This window comes from Podarcis tiliguerta (genome assembly GCF_965153285.1).
Source record: "Podarcis tiliguerta genome assembly, chromosome: 4".
Taxonomy (NCBI): Eukaryota; Metazoa; Chordata; class Lepidosauria; order Squamata; family Lacertidae; genus Podarcis; species Podarcis tiliguerta.
Genome location: NC_139537.1, coordinates 68220527 through 68243119, shown reverse-complemented (window position 1 = coordinate 68243119; position 22593 = coordinate 68220527).

Genomic DNA, 22593 nt, shown 5'->3' with positions numbered 1-22593 from the left:
GCGTTTGTGGAATCATGGCTGTACTTTGAAGACTCAGAGGTAGTGTAAAAAATTTTCCAAGACCATCTGTGTTCCTTGTGTAAGCTCCAGTTTGCTGTTGAATCCGTTTCTCTTCACCAATACTCTTCCATGAAATAGATTGACAACACAATTTACTACTCAGCTAAAATACTTGGAGTTAAGAATGTAGAGTTTCACCAATGTCAATGGGACCGAACGGTAATTCACATGGGATCCGATCCCAAATTTTTGAAAGACAGTTTATGACATAGCCTAGCAAACTTGCCACAGTGGCACAGCAGTTGAGTTACAGTGCTTTCAGTTTGTACCATGGGTCTGTAAGATAAATATCTCACTCATCCATAACAAGGGCTGGCAGGGAACAATATCATTAACTGACAACAACAGCGAGCCCAGCCATAACTATTGGGGAAAGGGAGGAGCAATCACGAACCCAACTGAGAATCAGAATTTCATGTGAGAGGATTGTGTCCTCAGTTCATTCTGTCTACTGCACTTATCCCTCCTCATCTGGTAATGTCAGAAAGATGAAATTACATGCCCCAAATCTCTCTCCCTCCCCCCCCCATATTTTCCCAGGTCTTAGAATGCTCTGGAGACAGTCCACAAATAAATGGCTTACAAGAAATGGGTTAGGAGGGGGGAAAGGAAAAGAAGCAAATTCAGGTACTGTAGAGAAAAGGAGACATATGGTCCAAAGTGATGGAAGGAGCCTGGCTGACTCACTTTTCCTTCTGATGCAGTCAGGTGGAATGGCTGTGGGTGGGGAACAGTCAAATGACATCTTGTTTATTAGATGAATTTATATCGCCACCCCATAATATAATTTCTCTGGGCATCTCACAAAACAGAAAGAATTAAAACATAATATAAAGCAATAAAATGATTAAGAACCAAAAACACAGGTGATATATTAATCTTGCAAAATATGACAATGTTAATGAGAGTACATGAGGCTACAATCCAAGCCCCCTTTGCACCAAAGGGGCCCTGTGCCAAGCCCCAACAGCCTCCACTGGCCTCTGCTTGCAGGAAGCTTCAAAACAGGAAGAACTGGGGTAGGGAGAGATTAAGCTGGCTTTGGGAGCCATCGGTATCTTAGCTGCCTCCACTGCTGTCACTTGATGGCGTCAGGTATGAGCTAGGTGCAATTGCTGCACCAGCTCCATGCTGGCACAGCAGTTTGCTTCCACCCACTTCCCACCCTGGCCAGGATGGGCAATGGGTTGGCAGGTGCAGCAGTGGTTCAACCTTGCCCTGCCACCATTTGGCTGTCTTTGGATTGTCTCATTAATATACTGTGTTTTTCGCTTCATAAGGCACACCTGACCATAAGGTTGCACCTACTTTTTTTTTGGGGGGGGGGGATTCAAGAAAAAAAGAATGCGGCTCTTGGGGGCTTTTGAGGGAGGTGGGGGAAGTGAGAGAGCCTCACTCTGTCCCTTCCCCCACCTCCCACAAAAGCCAGGGATAGCCGCACGAAGCCTCCCCAGGGCAGCGGGATGAAGGCTCCCCGCTGCCCTGCGGAGGCTTCGCGGGCTAACCCAGAGCTGCTCAACCCAAAGAGCAGGTCGGAGAGCAACAGAAAGGCTGCACGCAGCCTTCCCGCTGCTCCATGGGGCTAGCGGTGGGGGAAGCGCAGTTTCCCCCCACCAGCAGCCCCAAAGAGCAGGTCGGGGAGCAGCGGAAAGGCTCCCCATGCTTGTCAGGGCTGGCGAGGGAAGCCTGGGTCCGCCCCCCCCAGCCCCAGGGACCACACATTCGCTCCATAAGATGCACAGACATTTCCCCTTAGAGGAAAAAAGTGTGTTTTATGGAGCGAAAAATACGGTATTACTTATAAGACTAATCATGATTGTTATGGTAATCTGCATGGTATAGTAGTCCAGATGTCACAGGCTGGCAAAAAGACAGATGATGATGATGATGATGATGATACTTTATTTATACCCCACACATCTGGCTGCATTTCCCTAGCCACTCTGGGCGGCTTCCAGCAAAATATTATACAATAATTCATCAAATATTAAAAACTTCCCCAAACAGGGCAGCCTTCAGATCACTTCCAAATGTGTAATTTGACATTGAAAGTAGCAAATGTACCCTGCAAATTAGTCACTAGGGGAGTGGGGGGATACAAGTAAAAGCTTGAAGATTTCATAGCCTCTTCTTTCTTCTGCTTCTGCTTGTCAGCCCTGAGATTGCTTGGCGATTTAATTTAATACTAACTTGTAGCAGAAAACAAGCTGAGATCTTGAAAAGAAGTGCCAAGTACCTAATGTTTCCTTAAGCTGAAGGATTAGGCTTTCCCGATTGTCTAAAGATAACATGACACCTTTCAGAACACCACAGTGATTAAAATAACTTTATACACTTCACTGGGCATTTCCCCTGCTTCTTAACAATGGGAGCAATCTCAAAATCACTATACTGTAAAAAATAAAAACAAAAAACTTTGGAACCCCAAAAGTGTTATGTACACACATAAGAATGGTCAGAGCTCTACTACTATTGTTTTCATCACCATAGTTCAGTTTACTTTACAGATATGCAAGGGTTCATGAAGAGAGCCATTGAGAGGTGTGGCCTAGAGATAGGAAATATGGCTCCAATTCAAGGGTCATGGATAGAAAGTCCTAAGCTTTATCTGTACTCCATTCTGTACTCTCTGGGGGAACAGGAGAACCTACAGAGCAATGCCTGGAGGGGGAAGGAGAGGGATGATCATTCCATCTGGCAAGCAGAACTGGAACAATTGTATTATCACAAAGCTGAATTCCACCCATATATGCCAATTACTCAGCACTGAGTGAAATTGATTTTAAAGAAATAAAATGACTATCTGAATAAGAGGGGAAGCCCAGCCACATTGAACTCAAAATGGTCAAATGAAACTGAGAGCTATTTCTGGGAGGGATGATAAATTGTGTGGCGAGTCCGCTCCCCCCAAGTGAAATGAAGACACAGGACACATTATTTAAGGTTAATGGGCATAAAAAGGCCACAACTTTATTGATTACAGGAATTGGAAGGTATTGGCCTTAGGCATTGGCTCCTATCGACTACCCGGCATGGGGACCGGGAAGGGTTATCCACCAGCCATGGGAGTCCTGTTGAAGTACGCCAACTAGGATCCCACGGGTGTCACCGCTCGAGGGCATGCCGGAGGTCCTCACCTCCCTAGGTTTCGGACAGGGCAACGCCCCCCGGAGTCCTCTACCAGACTACACTTTTCATTGGGGGGAAGGTGATGGTGCTTCCTTCCCCCCTTCATTTGCATAACAATTAACCCCTGCCAATGCCTAACCGCCAACACCGAAGAAGTTGTGACATTTGCTACGAGGTAGGCGAAAAAACCAAAAGGCTGGAATTGCGCCAAGTTGGAAAAATTCCTACCAGGCCCCTTGCGGCGACCAACCAAAGTCCATAGCAAGGTCAAAGCTAGCTAAGCCTAAAGGGTGGATGGGATGGGAAAACCGAGCAGCTGGAATGGGGAAAAAGAGGGCGGTCCCCAGGCGCGCCAGCCTTAAATGGGCTAGGCCATGCCTCCCCTGCCCGCCGATTGGGGGGCCGGGTCGCGGACACGCCCGGGGATTCCCTCTTCTTGCGGGGGCTAAAAGCAGCCCCCGTGTGTGTGGGAGGGGGTGGCCCGCAACCCCCCCTCCTCTCAAGTTCGGAAGTGGCTTTCTTGGAAGAAGGGCTTAGTAAGGCTTACACAATAACCTAACGCAATAGGTGTCAGCTATGGTGAAGACAGAGATACCTCCAGTCACAGGTTCTTAAATAACACCGGGCAGCATTTGTCCTTGGGTATTTAAAGTTTCTCAACAATGAATATATACATATATATAGCCTTCCATGAACAGTATTCTTGTCATCAGCTGCTTGCTTGTCTTACCTCCCAGTCTGTTTTTTGATCCCCTTTAAATATACTGCTGGTAACTCCTGTCTGGGTTTGTCGGCTAATGTTTTTATAATCAAGCATCCTGAATAGATTGAATTCCAGACATCCTGTAAGTGTGGGGGAATCCAAAAGCAGTTCACCAAAATAGAGCTACTGTGAAGCCTCCAGTTTGATTTGTTGTTCACGTATAATAAAGAGATGGAGGTGCCAGGAGAACATATTTCTTCTTTCTTTTTATTTTGTTTGATAAAGAATTAAATAAGGCCAATGGAGTAATTCATCCCAGATGGAAGATTTTCCAAATTTAAGTTAATTACTGAATGTGGCAGTCCTAAATATGGGCACTTAAACACAGGCATGATGATATTTTGTTATCTCATTCAACTTCATGTTAATTTCCTGTCCTAAATTACATTGTACGGAATGAAGGCCCATCCAGGTTGTTAGTCTTTTCTGCATCATGACACAATAATTGTGTGTTGGTGGCTGATATTTACTGCACACTCGTAATTTCACTTTATTAGTTGTTATGCAATGCTTCCCCAGTGCTCTTGCATTATTGAGATCTGGAAGGATGCTCTTGCACTATAGCATGATGAAAGTGGGACAAAAATAATAATAAACCAGGACATTTGTAGTATAAAAAGTTGGAGGATTTCAGCCTGGGTATCAGACATACATGGACTGGAAGCCAATTAGTATGCCTGCCACCTTTGGCAGGATCATGTAGAAGGACCCCAAGACATCATGATCATGAATAATCTTGAATGCACAATGAAAAAGAGAGCTTGAACATGGTGCCTTTTGCAAGGCATAATGTTCTACCTCCTGAGCTAGGGTTCTTCCAAAACTTGTGTGCTAGCTGAGACCAATTTAGGTTAGGCTATAAACAAGTTATTTTCAGAAAAGGCAAGAAACTTTCTGCGATTGTAACACATAAAATATGCTAGTTAACCATCTGGCTAGGTATCCCACTTCTCCTGCCTCAAATACTGGCAGATCATTCAGCATCTCTGCAACTTTTCACATTTACAAGGTATAATATTCACTGAGTCTCACATGCAAGAAACGGAGACACGATGAGTCTGGCCAAATTGTCAGTCCCTTGCATTGTAAGGGAAGAAGCACTGAATCTTTATGTTAATTGTCAGCTGCTTCATTCCTGAAACCAGACGCTGTAAATCTATCATCTAATTGACTGCTCTGATTAAAAGTTCTCTAGACAAAGCCAGTAGGTATTCATTTTGAGTCGGTTAGTCTCCTCTTTTAATCTTAACATCTGAGAAAGTAGCACATTAAAAAACAACACTTATTACAATGCCTAAACTTCTTAGAAGTCAGGTTGACCAGTGTGAAAGTTCTTCTTCTTACAGGATTAACCTTAGCATTGTAAGCATGTTTCTGACATTATACTAAAAATATGCATTTGTATCATATGAACTGTTTTATAATTCTGAAGCAGCACAGAACTTTAGAGAGGTGTATCATTTAGGAAGGGTAAGGGTTAAATGGCTGGGGTGGAGATGCTGTACCAGCTTCTCGGCAGGTGAGCTGCTGCTTACTGGCAGTGGGAGAGGTTAGGAGGTGGGGAGGTCAGTACAGTACAAACATACCGGCAAAGTCAATCCTGTGTCCCACTTCAGGGAAAGGAGCACTCCTGCTTTCCATGTTTCATGGAATTGGTTTTGGAAGCCACAGTCTTCTATATATACAACAATTTATATACCAATTTTCCAAACATACTGGACTAATATTCAATAAATAACATGATACCCCATGAGCGCCTTCTTGTATGCATATAATGTACTGGCATTATATCATGGCCTACATGCTCTTCTAATGCAAAGTGGTTTGGTCTGATGGGGGAAAACTGAGCCACTGTCTATCCAAAGGAGTAATAACCAACCTGTCCAGTAAAAGTGTGGAGCCAGTTTGATTTTTTATTGGGAGGGGGGTGGCGGAAGGGGAGGAAGACAATGTATGCTAAGAAACCTAAAAGGAGTTTCAGTGTGGCGGGAGGAATGGATTGAGCCTGCACCTTCTGCAGTTAAAGCTATGGCTCTTTCATAGTCCCCCCTATAAAAATATGCATGAGATCCCAATATGGAAACAGCTAGGGCACCTCACTGGTTTGAAGTGAGCATCTCCTAAAAGTGAGCTCTTAATTGTGAAGAGGTATGAAGTAGGGTTGCCATATTTCAAAAACTGAAAATCTGCACACAAAACATTTTTTGGCAGAGTTGTTTGTTGAGTTTCTTTTGCAAAATCTCAAAGGAACTATTTTTAAGGAAATTCCGTACGTCTGGAGAAAATGACATATGAGTCCATTCTTAAGAAGCATGAACAAAATGACATATGATTCCATTCTGCTTCTTGCTGTCCTACTATGTTTTGTATCACCCTCAACTTCTCTGAGTTCGGATTTCGGATGTTCTAAATAATTTCAATAAAATTAATTAAACTAAGATTTATGGGGGCTGGCAGAAGCTGCCCTGAGTATTGCTGGTGCCGCTTTGGGATTAATACGCTGCTTCCATACCCCGCTAATATCCACCCTCAACTCTCTAATAAATAGAAAGAGCATTACAAAAAGACAAAGAAACTCTTCTTGAATGATCCTGATCCTCTGAGGCAATTCCATCCCATCCTTGGGTAAGTAGAAGCCTGAGTCATGAAACATGGCATTTATGCACATCAGTTTATATTAAGAATGTTGATGCTATCGGGGTTCCGACTTATCTCCTGCCTTTATTTGTTTTGGAGTGTCCTATGCAATTCTTTCCAGCTGAAACCACACAAGAAGGAGAACTGTATCTGCACCTTGTTTTCGCAAGCAGACTTATCAGGACCATTTCATTCTCCCCATACTCACCCAAAGTTTCTAATTCACGAAACTAAAAACGATAGAAATTTGAGAAGTGACATGATGATGTTTTCCTAGATTACCACTGTATGAACAGATTTTTATTATAATATAGAGCTCCCAAATGAACTATAGTATACATAAAATGAGCAAAATGGAGGCAGGTCATCTAAAATAACATAACATAACATAATGTAACATAGGGTTCAGATGAAGAGAAAGATGTCAGGATCAAATTAATAAAAGTCGGATTTCTTTTATTTTCTCATGAACAGCTATTTCACTGAATATTCCCCTTTGCACTATAGACTCAGTGCATTTATTAAAGATAATCCCCTTGAACTGCAAACACAGGCATTGTGGCACCAAAAGGGTAAAAGAGGGGCAGAAATATATCCTGTACATTTTATTAAATTACAAAACCAGGTGAAGAATGAGTAGTTTAATAATAATAATAATAATAATAATAATAATAATAATAATAATAATATTTTTTTGCTATCACCGGTGGGGGACTGAATTCGCTTCCAAATAGATCACAAGCAAATGGAGTTTTTATCCCTTTAACCTTTCCAAGTAAACATCTGTCTACCCTCCGTTATATAAAACCACCACATAATTTGGCATGGTATCCTCATAAGCTTCTTAACAAAGATCCAGGTCTGGGATAATAGGGCAATTATTTCTGCTAGGTCAGAAGTGTTTTTGAAGCTTGCTGTGTGTCTGCCTGCACTTGGGCAGATCTAACTACTGTTATCATGCTCTCACTTTCATTAATTAGAACAAAACCCCTTGCAATTATTTTAAACCGGTGAGGTGCCCGTCATTTTGATGGGCTGTATATGTAAACCTCTCTGTGTTAAGTGAGTGAGAGGTAGGATGGGAACAGAGGGTCTTTGTACAGAAACATTGTACCCCACCATTGCTAGGGGAGGACAAGCCACATGTTTCAGAGATGGTAAGCAGATTTGCCACCATTATCGTGTTGTCGCTAAGCAAGGCCCTTCCTTCTTCCATATTAGCGATTAATAGTCATTCACTTATACTGGAGAAAGGAAGGGATAGATAACTGGATATGTGATAAATCTGTCCTTACCATACCTGTCAACTGCCCTGGAAAAACTGGGACATCCTGTTTTTCAAGCTACAGCATGGCAGCCATTTGGGGTGCCTTGCTTTCTTATGGCTTTGGGCCAAGATTTCACCCCGAAAAAAGCATTTTTAGGGGGTCTGCAAACTTGTGCAACTCCCAAAACGTGCATTTTGGGGCACTGTGCCTGAAAAGGTGCTTTTTCTGGGTCTGCGATCTCACAATTAAGTGACTCTCACAGAATTCCTGATCTAGAAGATGGTGTCCTGTTGGAAGGTATGTCCTACTTACTCCTGCTGGGGGGAAAACCATTTGCAGCATGTTGTGACCTCAATGGGCATAGTCATGCCTAACTGTAACCATGTATGGATTTTCTCTGGGGCCAAATAATTAGCAACAATAGTTTGAGTTATTACTGTCCTGAACTGACTTTTGGACAAAGATTCCTCCATTAAATACAAGGAACCTTTGGGTGCAGCCTACTGTCTCTTCGTATTAGAGTAGCTAGAACTGAAATAGTTTTTGATATTTTCAGTATTCACATCCATTGGAAATAAGAATTTGCTGGGTTACATCCAACTAAGGTTTACTCAGAAGCCATTGAAATTAATAGGTTGAAGTTCATCATGTCCATTAATTTCAATGGGTCTACTCTAAGTAAGACCAGAATTAGCAGACCCATTCAGACTGTCAACTGAAACAACCTACATCGATTCTGATCACACTGTAGATGTGATCCACTGGTTGATGATGGCCAAGATCTGTAACATTTGCAACATTCATAACAAAATAAACAGAAGAACAGAAGCCTGAACAGTTACAGGATTTCAGCAGAAAGTTACAGGACATGCACTGATCACAAACAAAGCAGTATGTCAGCTACAAAACCTTTGCAAGGACAAACAGTGTTAAAAATAGGAATTTGCATACCAATTTGCAAAAAAGAGGATTTTTGCATATTCCCTGATACCATCATAATTCTAATTCTTCATTAATGCACAATAAAAAGGACATGGGCGGGGGGATCACTACTCCAGAACCATGGGCTCTGATATTGTAGTAGAAGACCACAAAGCAAAGGTAAAGGGGTAATCTGTCTTAATGGCTATTTACAGCTTCTTCTAAGTGAAACATTTCAATATGCTGACATGGTTGCAAATCTGAGAAGTGACAGGGTGTTAGTCAGATAGAGTATAATTTTAGTAAATGGTAATAATAACAGGCATCAAACTAGTGTCTGGGTGGGGAAAGGATAATTATGTGATATATACCATACAGTGTGCTTCCCTAATTGCTACTTTGGGGTCAAAGAGGCCAGCAAAGGTTCTTGTCATTTGCAGAGCTAAACAACTCTGAACTATAATCATACTTAGCACTCTAGACTTGACGCTCTCAATATCAAAGTGTCTCGCGAGCTGCGGCTTCCGACATAAAGTGAGCTTAATGAGAAGAAGTACGGGATATTTATTTACATAACCGTTCACCCAAATGCCATAACAAAAGTCAGACCTTGGAAAAGAAGCTCCGGCGGTTCTTGGACTGTTGTCATGCCATTTCCTCCTGTCTTTATGATTCTTCATCAAAGGAAACAGTGAGGGTGTTCCTGCGGTTATAATCACTGGCCCTCCGCTGAGAGATGGTTGGAGGGTAACGTCAGCAGACTTTGAAAGCGGTCACGAGGAATGCGAAAAATCAGCAGCTATTTGTGTTTGTCACGCTGGGGATTATTTGAAGAAGAATTCTCACCTCTGCTTTTCCTGGGACTTCATGCTCAGAGAAGGTGCAGTCCATTGTTTTCAAATCAAGAATAGACATGGTCACACATGCATTATATTGGCTGGAGGGTTTGATTATATCTTTTGGCATCACAACTTCAGATGGGAATGTCTCATGATACATAAATGTCAGTGGCATCAGTGGGCCCCTCCAGATGTCCTTTTTATTGTAATCCATGGTGATTTGGACTCATATTCAATCCCATTTTCCATAGCTGCAAGGTTTTGAGGTGGACATACTGCTTCCTTTCCAATCAATGCATGTCCTATATCTTCCTGCTGTGGTTTTCATACCACAGATCTTCCAAAGAATGATGCACGTGTGTGTGTGTGTGTGTTGTCCCACTTTTCCTGCACTATAGCACAAGACAGCCACTCTAGAGGACAATAATATGATGACACTGGGGACACATTGCATAACAATTAAGAAAGACAAATTCATAGATGGATACTTGAATAGAAATCTATTTTCATGAGTCCCATGAAGATGTTGTGGAGTGGATGGTCAGATCCAGAAGAAGAATGGGAGGTGCTTGGGTAGTTAGAACTAGGACAACCCTGGGGAAGGTCCTGATTGGGATGGCATAGGTCTAATCAGGACTCCAAGAGGTGTCTAAGCTTGGGGAGTGGGCTGGTCATTTAGGGACTGGATCCAGGGAGGGACCAAGAAGGCTGGCAGACGAATGTTCTGCCCTCTAGCACCAGACATCTCCTGTTGTGGAACCTCCCGCAGAACCACCTCCTGTCAGGGAGAAGCCTCCTCCTTCTGGAGAGGCAACTGAGAGTACATCAGATGCTGACACTGCCTCTGTCTCCAAGGCCACGAAGAAACCAGCACAGGAGTGAACAAACCTTGCAACCAACTCAAATGAGTGCCTGCTTGTTTGCCCAGTGTTAAGAGCTATGCCTGCCATGCTCTTCAAAAAGAAGGTGCAAGAGGAGGGTGTTGCTTGTTGGATTATTAGCCTCTGCCTGTGCTTAAATATGTGTCCATACCTCTTATGTACCTGGTGAACCTTGCCTATGCCTTGTCTATGTACCAATCCAATTTATGCATTTAAGCCTTGGGCAGAAACAGAGCTGGGAGTTTGAGTTCTTTGTCCAGCAGTCCCAAGGTAATGCACTATTATTGCATCAAAGACATGTTGCAAAACACACACACACATTCTGAGTAGACTTTTTGAAATCAACGGGCAAAACTAAGAAGTCCATTGGTTTCAAAAAGGCTACTCTGTGACGTAGCTGGTTACAATCCATATTTTGAATGCTTTCATTGGAAAGTGACAGATCTTTTACTACAAGCGATGCACCAAGCATTTTCTTATGCAAGGCTCAGCTCTTCCACCTCCTTGCCAAAAGATTCTGATCTTAAATAAATTCATTTGTCAGCAGAAATAAACTGTAATGTGGGTTTCCATTCATTCCAGTGAAATTTGTAGTAATTAGCTTCCTATTCACTTCTGGCACTAAACACCCCCCCCCACACACACATTAAATTTACTATCACCATGAGGAATGGTGTAAAATACACATTGCCCCTTCAGCTTCAAAGCAGTGCATGCTTTTTTATTGGAGAAAACCTCTCTCATTAAATGCAAACAAGCAGTGGTCATACACTTAAATCTAGGCAATGATAGCCGTTGGAGGTGCACTCTGGTCAAATCCACACCACATATTTAAAGTAGTACCATACCACTTTAAACAGTCATGACTCCCCTCACAGAATCCTGAGAAGTGTTGTTTGTTAAGGGTGCTGGGAATAGAAGAGCCATACCCCTCCCCACAAAGCTATGATTTCCAGAGTTCACTGAGAAGAAGGATTGTTAAATTGTAACTCTAAGTGGAATGGGGCTTGAAGTGGTGTAACAGCATCTTAAATTCATGGTACAGGTGTGGCCTTAGACTTTGAAGAATGGCTTCTGCTTGGCTGAGAGGCAGAAGAACTGTCTGCACTGCCACAATATTATATCAGATAGCGGAGACACAGATTACATTTAACAAGATTGATTCTAGCATTCACAGCCAAAAAATTATGTATATTTTTTAGTTCAAAATCTGATGTGTGGGTGGGGGAGAGAAGCTGGACAAAACTTCATGGTAAAGTGGGAGCTGGAGTTGCGAAATTGGAGCTTCATCCCTGTCAGGACAATGCTAGGTCATCATTTATCATTTAGGCCTGGGGCTATGGGGGAAAGTACATGCTAACTATTAGCTGGTGGCACCAGGAGGAACTTCAAGAACCACCAGCAGTGAGTTCTTCTCCTCCTGAAGGAATTTTGTCATTTCCTGAAAAATCAGCTAAAACGGCATCTTCATTTTTGCCACATGGATGGGGTGGCAAATTTGGGATTGAGCACTTTTGCATTTTTCTTTACAAAATCTGTCTCTCTGTGTCTCTCCGTCTCTCTGTTTAAAAATCACAGTGCGTGCATTTGTGCTTACACATACATATATGAATTTAATCAGCTTGCATTGACTTCTATTCAACCAGCTCCTTAAATGAATTTAGGACTGCAGCCTTCATTTTGATGTCCTTGTGCTCCTACAGAGTCACTGAAGCACAGCTCAGGATTTTGTACTTTATCAAGTCAATGTTATGACCATGTAACAACAAGAGCATAATAGGGAGCAGACCAGAGATAAGAATGCAGCTAATCCGAAGGCTGTTCCACAAAAGCTCATATGACTTGAAAGAACCATAAGCCTACTCACTGTGATGTCTAAAGCATGTTGCAGTGTTGCATATTGCACCTGTTCTAATAGCATTCACTGTAAGACTTAGCCCTGGATTGTTGCTGATCTCCACCCTCCTGTGGGATTTCAGAGAAGGCAGAGGAACCACCGCGTTCTTGCTCTTGTCCCAACGATTCACTCTAGGGAAAAGAATACTTTGGTGACTAATTAGGGCAGCATCCAGTCTGTTTCATGCAGCAACACAAAACAGACGAAACATTGGAAAATCTCGCCTAAAAATATTGAGGTTCAAAGCAAAAATGTATCATGAGTCCTTGCCTACAATTACAATGATTAAATTAACAAGAACACATGGAAGGAAAAACAGAATGTGATCCAAAAAGATGGATTAAATAACCATGTGTCCTTCACAGCAATTTGTTTTGGGGATTTTTCCGCAATTCACATCCAGTTTTCTCCCCAGATTTTGGTTTTTTATTATGACTATTATAAATATATACAAGCCATATAAAACTTATGGACACTAATAATAAGTGATCCATCTAATAGTCTATGAATAGACTAAGATTACTAATTCTACTACACAGTTCACATAATGAAATACTTTGCATGGCATTTTTTATACATTCATGTCTATGTTAAATTTCAGGCCACACCCATAGGCCCTTGCCCATGGGTGTGGCATGGGTGGGTGTGCCATGCATGCTCTTCCAGCACATCCATCACCTAGCAACAGAAGAGGGGAGAAAAATGTATCCATGTTGCTAGGCAGTCCATGAGGATGGGTAAGGGAGGACATGTGTACATTGAGAACATTGTGGTGAACCCTCTTAATTATGACTCATTTCACTCTGTTTTTTATCAACGACGAGGATAAAAAGAGAAAAACTGTTTGCAAATGTGTCAGTGACATTTGGTAAGATGCTGTTACAGCATCCCATTGCCCTCTCTGCACTTTCCCACGAATGTGGACTCTCATAGACATGCCGCTGTCCATAAAGAGGGGAAAGTATTATTCATGGCAGAAGCACATCTGGGGTGAAAAGGCAATGATGGCTGGTAGTTATTTCCAAGCTTCATCCTATAACATAAACCTGGCTCAGATTGTAAGCCAGAAAACATGATCTGTCAGAGGAACGAGGTTGATTTTGGACTCTCCCATTTCCTCCACATATTGTTCTTTCAAACAGAATGAAACAATTAACAAATCTGTGGATCATCTGACTGACCTACTTGCCTAGGCAGCTTAAAACGTGAGTTGGCAGTTCCTGGAATACAGCAGCAACAGCCACAGGCCTCTGTTCCATTGGCTGCATCACAGAGCTCCTTTTCATCATGAAGTTTCTGCCACTGTCTTTAATGAGTTGCTGATTTGCATGTTGCACTGCTCATATGAACAGACCACATGTGTGTGCTGAAAAAGATGAGGAGAAAAGCACAACTTATTACAAATTGGAGCTAAGAGATTGCTTACCACTGCGGGTGAACCTGGACGGCAGATTCAGTATAACAGCTGCATGGAGTTTGCGTGAAAGCACTTAAAAGTGTAGGATTTCAACATGGTTCATGTCAATTTGAAAGGCTTTTAGCCTATGTAATGGTCCACAAGCAGACAGTGTCTGCACTCCAGCATGATGTGAGTTGACAGAGATTGTTGTCCCAACATTGCGTGCCTATGTGTCGGTCACTGGACCACAACTAATAACTTTTTTATTTAAAAAAAATCAGCCACATTGGGGCCTTCACACAGCTAAGTATTTTTTGGGAAGCAACTACCACTGATATTAATTTTTTTGTAATCTTTATTCTTAGATCTTATTATGATATATGTGCCAATTGCTCAATTTTGTAGTGTACTTCTTAATCTATTGTTTATGGCCACTTTTGTAATTATGTAAATCTTCTCCTGTTGTAAGCCATCTTGAGCATGGTTTTAACTATCAAAATAATGGTGATGATATAGCCCCTGTCACTTGTAGGTCCTTTTGCATTTTCTTCATTGGGATAAATCTGGCCAATCACGTAAGTTGATAGTTGAAACAGTTCACAGCAGACTTGCGCTTCAATGATTCTACATAAGAGGAGGCTACCGATTACAACCCCTCCTTCCACATCAAAGCAGGATCTAGCATATTCCAGCACCACAAGGGCTTGCTGCTTGGACAAGATGTCTGTGAACTATAAGAGCTGGATGTCCAGCTGATGATTATCTATTTATTTTCAGAGCTCCAGTTGGGTATACTCAATGTAACTGTGCATGGAGGAAAAGAATCCTTTAATTAAAACACCTTATTTGCATCACTAGTCAAATCTTTCTCCTGAGATGTTTCTTTTTCCTGGTATAAAATGTAAAGAGCATCAATATGTCCATCTGTCATAGAAGCTTCAGCAGATATCCTTGCATTGCAGGGAGTTAGGCTAGTTGGCCCTTGGGGTCCCTTCCAACTTTACAATTCTGTGGTTCTGTCTAAACCAAATAGGTCTTTAACAGAGATGGTTTTCCCTTGAAAGGATTCTTGTAAATTTAAAGAGTCTTCTTCTTCTTCTTCTTCTTCTTCTTCTTCTTCTTCTTCTTCTTCTTCTTCTTCTTCTTCTTCTTCTTCTGTTTATACCCCACCCATCTGGCTGGGTTTCCCCAGCCACTCTAGGCGGCTTCCAGCAAAATATAAAAAATAATAAAATGTCAGACATTAAAAACTTCCCTGAACCAGGGCTGCCTTCAGATGTTTTCTAAAAGTTGTGTGATTCTTTATCTCCCTGATATCTGATGGGAAGGTGTTCCAAAGGGAGGACGCCACTGCTGAGAAGGCCTTCTGCTGGATCCCTGTAACTTTACTTCTCAAAGTGAGGCAATTGCCAGAAGACCCTCAGAAGTGGACCTCAATGCCTGGGATGAATGATGGAGGTGGAGATGCTTCTTCAGGTATACTGGGCTGAGGCCATTTAGGGCTTTAAAGGTCAGTACCAACACTTTGAATTGTGCTTGGAAACATGCTGGGGGCCAGTGAAGATCCTTTAGGACTGCTGTTATATGGTCTTGGTGGCCACTCCCAGTGGCTAGTCTAGCTGCTGCATCTTGGATTAGTTGTAGTTTCCGAATCACCTTCAAAGGTAGCCCCACATAGAGTGCATTGCAGTAATCCAAGTAGGAGATAACCAGAGCATATACCACTCTGGCAAGACATTCTGCGGACAGGTAGGGTCTCAGCCTGTGTACCAAATGGAGTTGGTAGACAGCTGCCCTGGACACAGAATTGACCTGAGCCTCCATGGACAGCTGTAAGTCCAAAATGACTCCCAGGCTGCACACCTGCTCCTTCAGGGGCACAGTTTCCCCATTCAGGACCAGGGAGTCCCCCACACCCACCCGCCCTCTGTCCCCCAAGAAAAGTATTGAGTCTTGTCAGGGTTCAACCTGATTAATAAACCAATAAACCAATAAGTTAATAAAACAAACAACTGTTGTTCATGTTTTGTCTTCGAGATATCTCAGAGCTCCACTGCACAATTCCAACGTAAGAACAGTTCTATGTCAGAACAAGCACACAAGCCACAATTGTCAGTTCAGTTGTAGTGAAGTGGGTCCTCATACCATGGCTAACTTTGTGAAGCTTGATTCCAAGTTGTCAATTCCAGCACATGGAGTGGGGGATAATCTCCTTTTGGGTAGATTCCATGAAACCCATGCAAAGCATGCTTGAGTGTATGATCTTTAAAATGTGTAAAGATGTCAGACTATCACACAGAGAGCATAAGTGTGCACTGAGTGGATTGATGAGAACCCAAATGACAGCTTTAAAAGTCATTCCCCAACTATTTCTGTAGCCTTTGAAAGAGGGTGGTTTTCTTTTGAAATCTTCACTTGTGTACTCACATTCAGTTGAGAGAGAGATATTTCCCACACAGTTATATCCTCCTCTTTCAAGCTCAGACTCTTTATTCTATAGAAATCAATGCAAATTAAAACCAGCTGATTACATGTATAGGGACATGTAAATGTGGCACAGACAAATATAGAAAGGAACAATATTAAAACAAAAAAGAGGCTCATTTCATCTCATTGGAAATCTACTCACACAGAATGATCTGCCTATCTCTGGGGATGCAGGCAATGCATAAAGCTATTTTCCGACCCACTGCATGCCTCAATATAGCTGCCACATTTCCAGGGTCAATGCGCATGGAACTGGCAGCATATTTTAAAGCTGTGGAGGCAAGCAAATTTCTGCCAACATACACTCCTTGTAACTGTGGGCAGACTAGGCCAGGGATTGCCTCCTCCAAGTGGCTGTGCCCCCAGGAATGCTTGGGATCTACAGAGGGATCTTTAATTAAGCTGAATCTATGGTCGGCTCAAGATCCATAATCAGTCATTACCATAACAATCATATCACATACCCGCCAACATTTCTCCATTGTAAATAGGAACTTCCCAAGGGAAAGCAGGACAAATAAGAAACTGGGATGGCTTCTGTAAATCCAGGACTGTTCCTGGAAAATAGGGACACTTGGAGGGGCTGATATCACATATTTTAAGATAATGTTTATAGAGACACCATGAATGGGAGTCCTCTGCACTTGTGTTTGGGACATAAGAAAGCTAGTTCTATGACACACTAGACTGAATAGCTTGTTAAGGAACTGACAGGCTACTGATCGTGGTAGCTCTAAAGGGTTTCCAAACAATTCTCAGCACTCTTAACAAACTACAGTTCCCAGGATTCTTTGGGGAAAGCCTTGACTGTTAACGTGGTACAGGAGTGCTGTAAATGTATGGTGTGGATGAGGCCACAGTTTTATGGTGTCTGGCATAACTGTAGTTTCTCCCTGGAGAAGGAGAAAGCTAAGCTTGTTTGTCAAACAATGGCGGGGTCAGGGAGAGAACAGAGGCCAGTAGGTGCCCTCTGGGCCGTACTGCAGAGTTTTGCTTTCGACTTGCTAGCTATTGTTATTGCCTAGTTTATTTAAAAACAACAAGAAGCATCTAGTTTTCACCAAGGAAGCACAATAAATCAGATTTCCATCTGTAATATAGTGGAATTGGTTAGCCTGCTTTCATGGGCGTGTATGCGATTATGAGTTTATGCTCTGTGGGTTTTATGTAACTGGTTTTATTGTGTATTGAATTTTAATTTTTTTATTGTCCACCACTCTGGGATTATTTTTAATGAAGACAAACAAACAGAATCTGGCTGACTTCAGTCTGACAGTTTAGCAATACCACATGACATATGCCTAGTTTCACTAAAAAGGAAGGAAACCTTGGAAGGTACTCTGAATACCTTGGGGTTCTGCAGTTTCTCCTCTCTGCTTGCTGCCTGCCCTCAAAAGCCCTTTCATGGTCAATATGCAAAGCACAATTGCCCTTTTGCCATCAGTGTTCCAATGGTGGAGAGGAAAACAAACAAACCCACCAAACTCTGAACCCAGGAACTAGACTACTCCTTTTCCCTCCTGCTGTCCTCTCACAAACACCTTCTGACCTGGTTGGGGCATGAGGGCCCGAGTTCAGGGTTTGGTGGTCCTGCTGCCATAGACTTTCCCTCACTGTTAATTTCTAGAAACACTGAGAAGGAAGTGAACCCCCTAAAATGACATCATTACTGATTGACACAGCTAGGACCCTCTGCAGGATGCCTTGGCTCCAACTCTCCAAGCTCCTCCCATTATTTCTCAGGATCTGACCATCCACTCTAGGATACCTCCCCAGGGCGCATGGCAGTAACTTATGCAGAATAAGATAGCAAAAGGTGAAAGCTTTATATGATCTGAACAGAAACCACACCAGAGCTTCCAAAAGAATTTTTTAAGTTGTTTATGTATGCTTTTTGAATTATGATGCTAGAGGAGACTCTTGAGAGTCCCATGGACTGCAAGAAGATAAAACCTATCCATTCTTAAGGAAGTCAGTCCTGAGTGCTCACTGGAAGGACAGATCCTGAAGCTGAGGCTCCAATACTTTGGCCACCTCATGAAAAGAGAAGAGAAGAGAAGAGAAGAGAAGAGAAGAGAAGAGAAGAGAAGACTCCCGTGAAGACCCTGATGTTGGGAAAGATTGAGGGCACAAGGAGAAGGGGACGACAGAGGCGAGATAGTTGGACAAGCTACCAACATGAATTTGACCAAACTGTGGGAGGCAGTGGAAGACAGAAGTGCCTGGTGTGCTCTGGTCCATGGGGTCACAAAGAGTTGGACATGACTAAACGACTAAACAACAACAACAAAAATGTATGCTAAGGTGGCAGCAATAATAGTTTATGTGCAAAAATGGAAAGAAGAATTCCCAATGAAGAGGAGGAGTTTGGATTTGATATCCCGCTTTATCACTACCTGAAGGAGTCTCAAAGCGGTTAACATTCTCCTTTCCCTTCCTCCCCCACAGCAAACACTCTGTGAGGTGAGTGGGGCTGAGAGACTTCAGAGAAGTGTGACTAGCCCAAGGTCACCCAGCAGCTGCATGTGGAGGAGCGGAGACAGAAACCCGGTTCACCAGATTGCGAGTCTACCGCTCTTAACCACTACACCACACTGGCTTATGAAGATTGGCTTATGAAGATGACAGAATATTATAATAATAAAAATAATTGTGTGTGTGTGTGTGTGTGTGTGTGCTGCCCATCTGGCTGGATTTCCCCAGCCACTCTGGGAGGCTTACAGCATATATAAAAACACAAGAAACATCAAACATCAAAAAGCAGAATATCCTATACAAGCAACGAACAAGCCAATAAACCAATAGAAACCAGTAATAAAAATAACAGCAACAATAACAACAATAAAAACAATAAACAGTTTACAGTTATACCCAAATTAAAATAACTGCCAACTAAACATTTAACCAACACCAACCCAACAAAAACAAAACAGATGAGAGGGCTAGACTGTGAAAATTAAAGAACAGAATGAAGAAAAAATTCTTGAATGGAAATATTTCATGGAACATTTGCAAAAAAAAACCCACCTATGGCTATGCTATTATAATATTATGGTTATGTTAAAACGTATGCAGAATTTGAAATATAGAAGCAGGTGAGAATTGCAGTTTAATCACTGATAATTAACACATATAATTGGTAAAATATAAGTAGCATAGGAGCTTTATAAGGTAAGAAAATAACATCATGGAAGGATGGATGGGAAGTCAATGGATATGAGAGATGTATTCTGAAGGTTGTTTAAAAGAATTTGTAAAATTTGAAATTTAAGAAAAAGGTTATATTTAAGAAAGTAAAATACGATAGCAAGACAAATAATGTAGAATTGGCAGAAACCAAACTGCGGCAGAAGAGGAAAAGTGATTATAGTATTTTTTTATTATTATTATTATTATTATTATTATTATTATTATTATTATTATTACCCCACCCATCTGGCTGGGCTTCCAACAAAATATTAAAATACTGTAATACAAGTGATTAATACAAGTCAGAACAGAAACAGCATTCTTACATCCCTATGTGTCAGGCCTTTAATACAGTATCTGCCATTGGGTGAAGTGCTTAAAATGTATGGCATTATCAGTGAAATGCTCTTGCTTTTTTATAAAGAGCCCTGTTGTAAAAACAGTGGGTGGTGGGTGGGAATCATTACCAGCTGATTTTGTAGATGCTATCAAGCTAGCTCAATGTATGACTAATAACTTACTCAAGAAAAATGCCTGTAAACTAGACATGAAGGATTATTTGCTAAAGTTGCTTAGCTAAGTTACTATGAATACATCAGAGACTAACATGGTCTCTTTTTAGATATGTCCCCAATGGAATATGTTATGAATTATTTGCTGATTTGTAATCACAAGCACATATGTAGGATAAGTTGTTTGGATGGCACACAAAAGGAGAAAAATGTATAAGCTATTAACTTAAGTGTCATCTGTTCAAAGCCAAAAATGAAAAACAGGCTTAGATGGCATTAGTCTTAAATAAGAACCTTATGAAATGCAAGAAGCTCCAAGCAAATTTCATAGAAGGGTACATAACGTGGCCAACCACCATTGCTTATAAATCCAATATTTTTTTCTAAATCTCAAGGTATTTCACATAACCTCCCCCCACCCCGCAAGTATGAATGCTCAGATTGTGTACATGATAAGAAACATTTAGGCATCTGTTATGTGTTCTTCGACTGAGATGATGATAAATGGATAATTTGCATATGAATGTGGGGAATGAAAACAATTTGTGGCCATAATGTGCACCATGCCTTCAGTGCTCTAATCAGGCCAGAGAAGAATGCTTGGGTTTTCATCGTTTACTAAACGTGATTTAGAAACAGTCATTTGAATTTAAGCAAACTGTAGATTCTTGGAACTGGTATAAGATTAAACCAAATTTTGTTAACCATAAATGCAGATTCCATATTTTGGAAATGCAATCCTTTGCCTGTAGGTATCTCCCATCTCTTCAGAGTGATTCTCAGTTTTCCCCCAAACAACATTCCTGCTTGGGTTTTCTTTCCTTGAGAGAATCAAAGGACAGTAGATGACTGTGTTCCCTCCCACAGTTTCCACTAACTGATATTCAGAAACATAGTGCCTCCGACAGCAAATGCAGAACATAACCACCATGGTGAGTAGCCACTGACAGCTTTATCCTCAGGAATTTCTCTAATCTTCTTTTAAAGCCGTCCATGTTGGTGATCAACACTATAACTTTTGGGAACGAATTCCATAGTTTAACATGTTGGGGAGGAACTTCTGTAGAGTGGAACCTTTTCTATGGGCCTAGGCTTCTCCCATGATGTGTGATTTACATCCCAAGGGGGAGCAGCCTATGAACATAGAACAGGCTCACCTCAACAGAGGCTCCTCCATAATGCATAGACAGCAGGGAGGCAGTGTTGATGAAGATGAAATGGTGGGCTCAGGGCCAGATAATGTGGCCCTAGTCTCTTGCTCGCACCATTGATAATTGAGTAGGGAATGATTGAACAAGGGGAGAGAGAGAGAGAGAGAGAGAGAAATGAGAGAGGAGTATTTCTAGCTGGAATAAGCTGAAATTGAGAATTTGCTTCTGTTGAATTCTGGCAAACTGGGATGGAGCCAAGGGGCATGGAGAATGAGAAACAAGTTGCTCCCTGGAAAATTGATGTAGGCTGTGCTGTCTGCATATATATGAATGCCTGTTGACCTCCACATATGCTGGGTTTGTAAATAAAGAAAATATCACAAAGATGTTGTAAGTCTTTACTGCTCTAATCCCAAGGAAGCTAAAAGCTGTCATGCTGCTTCTGGAACTTCTCACCATTTGGGGAAGTGGGGAGTGCATGATAGTATATCAGCAATTTTTGGGGGTAAGCAGCATGAAGACTGTGATCCTTGTGGTTCTGTTTTCAGATTTATGTGTTTATATGATGCAGCCATCTTGCTGAAGCTGATCAGGTCTGGAACTGCTCAGTTGCTGGACAGGAGACCGAGTGGGAACTGCATATATCTTAAGGTTACCAGATTGTTTTTCAAATAATCCGGGGACACTTTTTTTTAAAAAAAGAGAGAAAAAGTTATTTTAAAAAAGTTATTTAAAATAAATAAATAAATAAATAAATAAATAAATAAATAAGAAGTAATATATTCTCTTCTGTGGTCTCCTCTGTCACGTGGCCTTCCTCTGGGCCCCAGCTTGCTCTCTTGGAGTGCTAACTGCTGTGGAGTAGGCTCGGGTCGGGCCTGGGCCTGGCCACATATCCTTGCCCTCCTGGTGCTCTCCTACCTCTCCTCTTCAGCAACAGCATGGCAAGGTCAGGGCTTCCCTCTTTTTTCTCCTTCCTCTTTCTCTCTCTTCCTTCTCCGGACCATAGGGCGCACCTAGTTTTTAGGGGGGGGGGGAAATAAAGAACAGAACAGGTCCGGGAGCAGTGGCAAGCACTGTGGATAGCTGCCCGAAGCCCAGGGAGCACAGCGCTGTGCTTCCCAGGCTTCGGGCTGCAGGCTGCTATCCGCAAGCCTTCAGAGCCCGGCGGGAACTCCCACCGCGCTCCGAAGGCTTGCGGATAGCTTCCTGAAGCCTGGAGAGCAAGAGGGGCCAGTGAGCACCAACCCCTCTCGCTCTCCAGGCTTCAGCGAAAGCCTGCATTCGCTCCATAGGATGCACACACATTTCCCCTTCATTTTTGGAGGGGGAAATGTGTGTCCTATAGAGTGAAAAATACGGTATCTGGTTTAGCATGAACACATTGCAGAGAAGCTAAATATTCCAGGGAAGAAGTTGACAAAGATTAACCTTTAGTATTCTCTGAAGCTTCCTTTTCA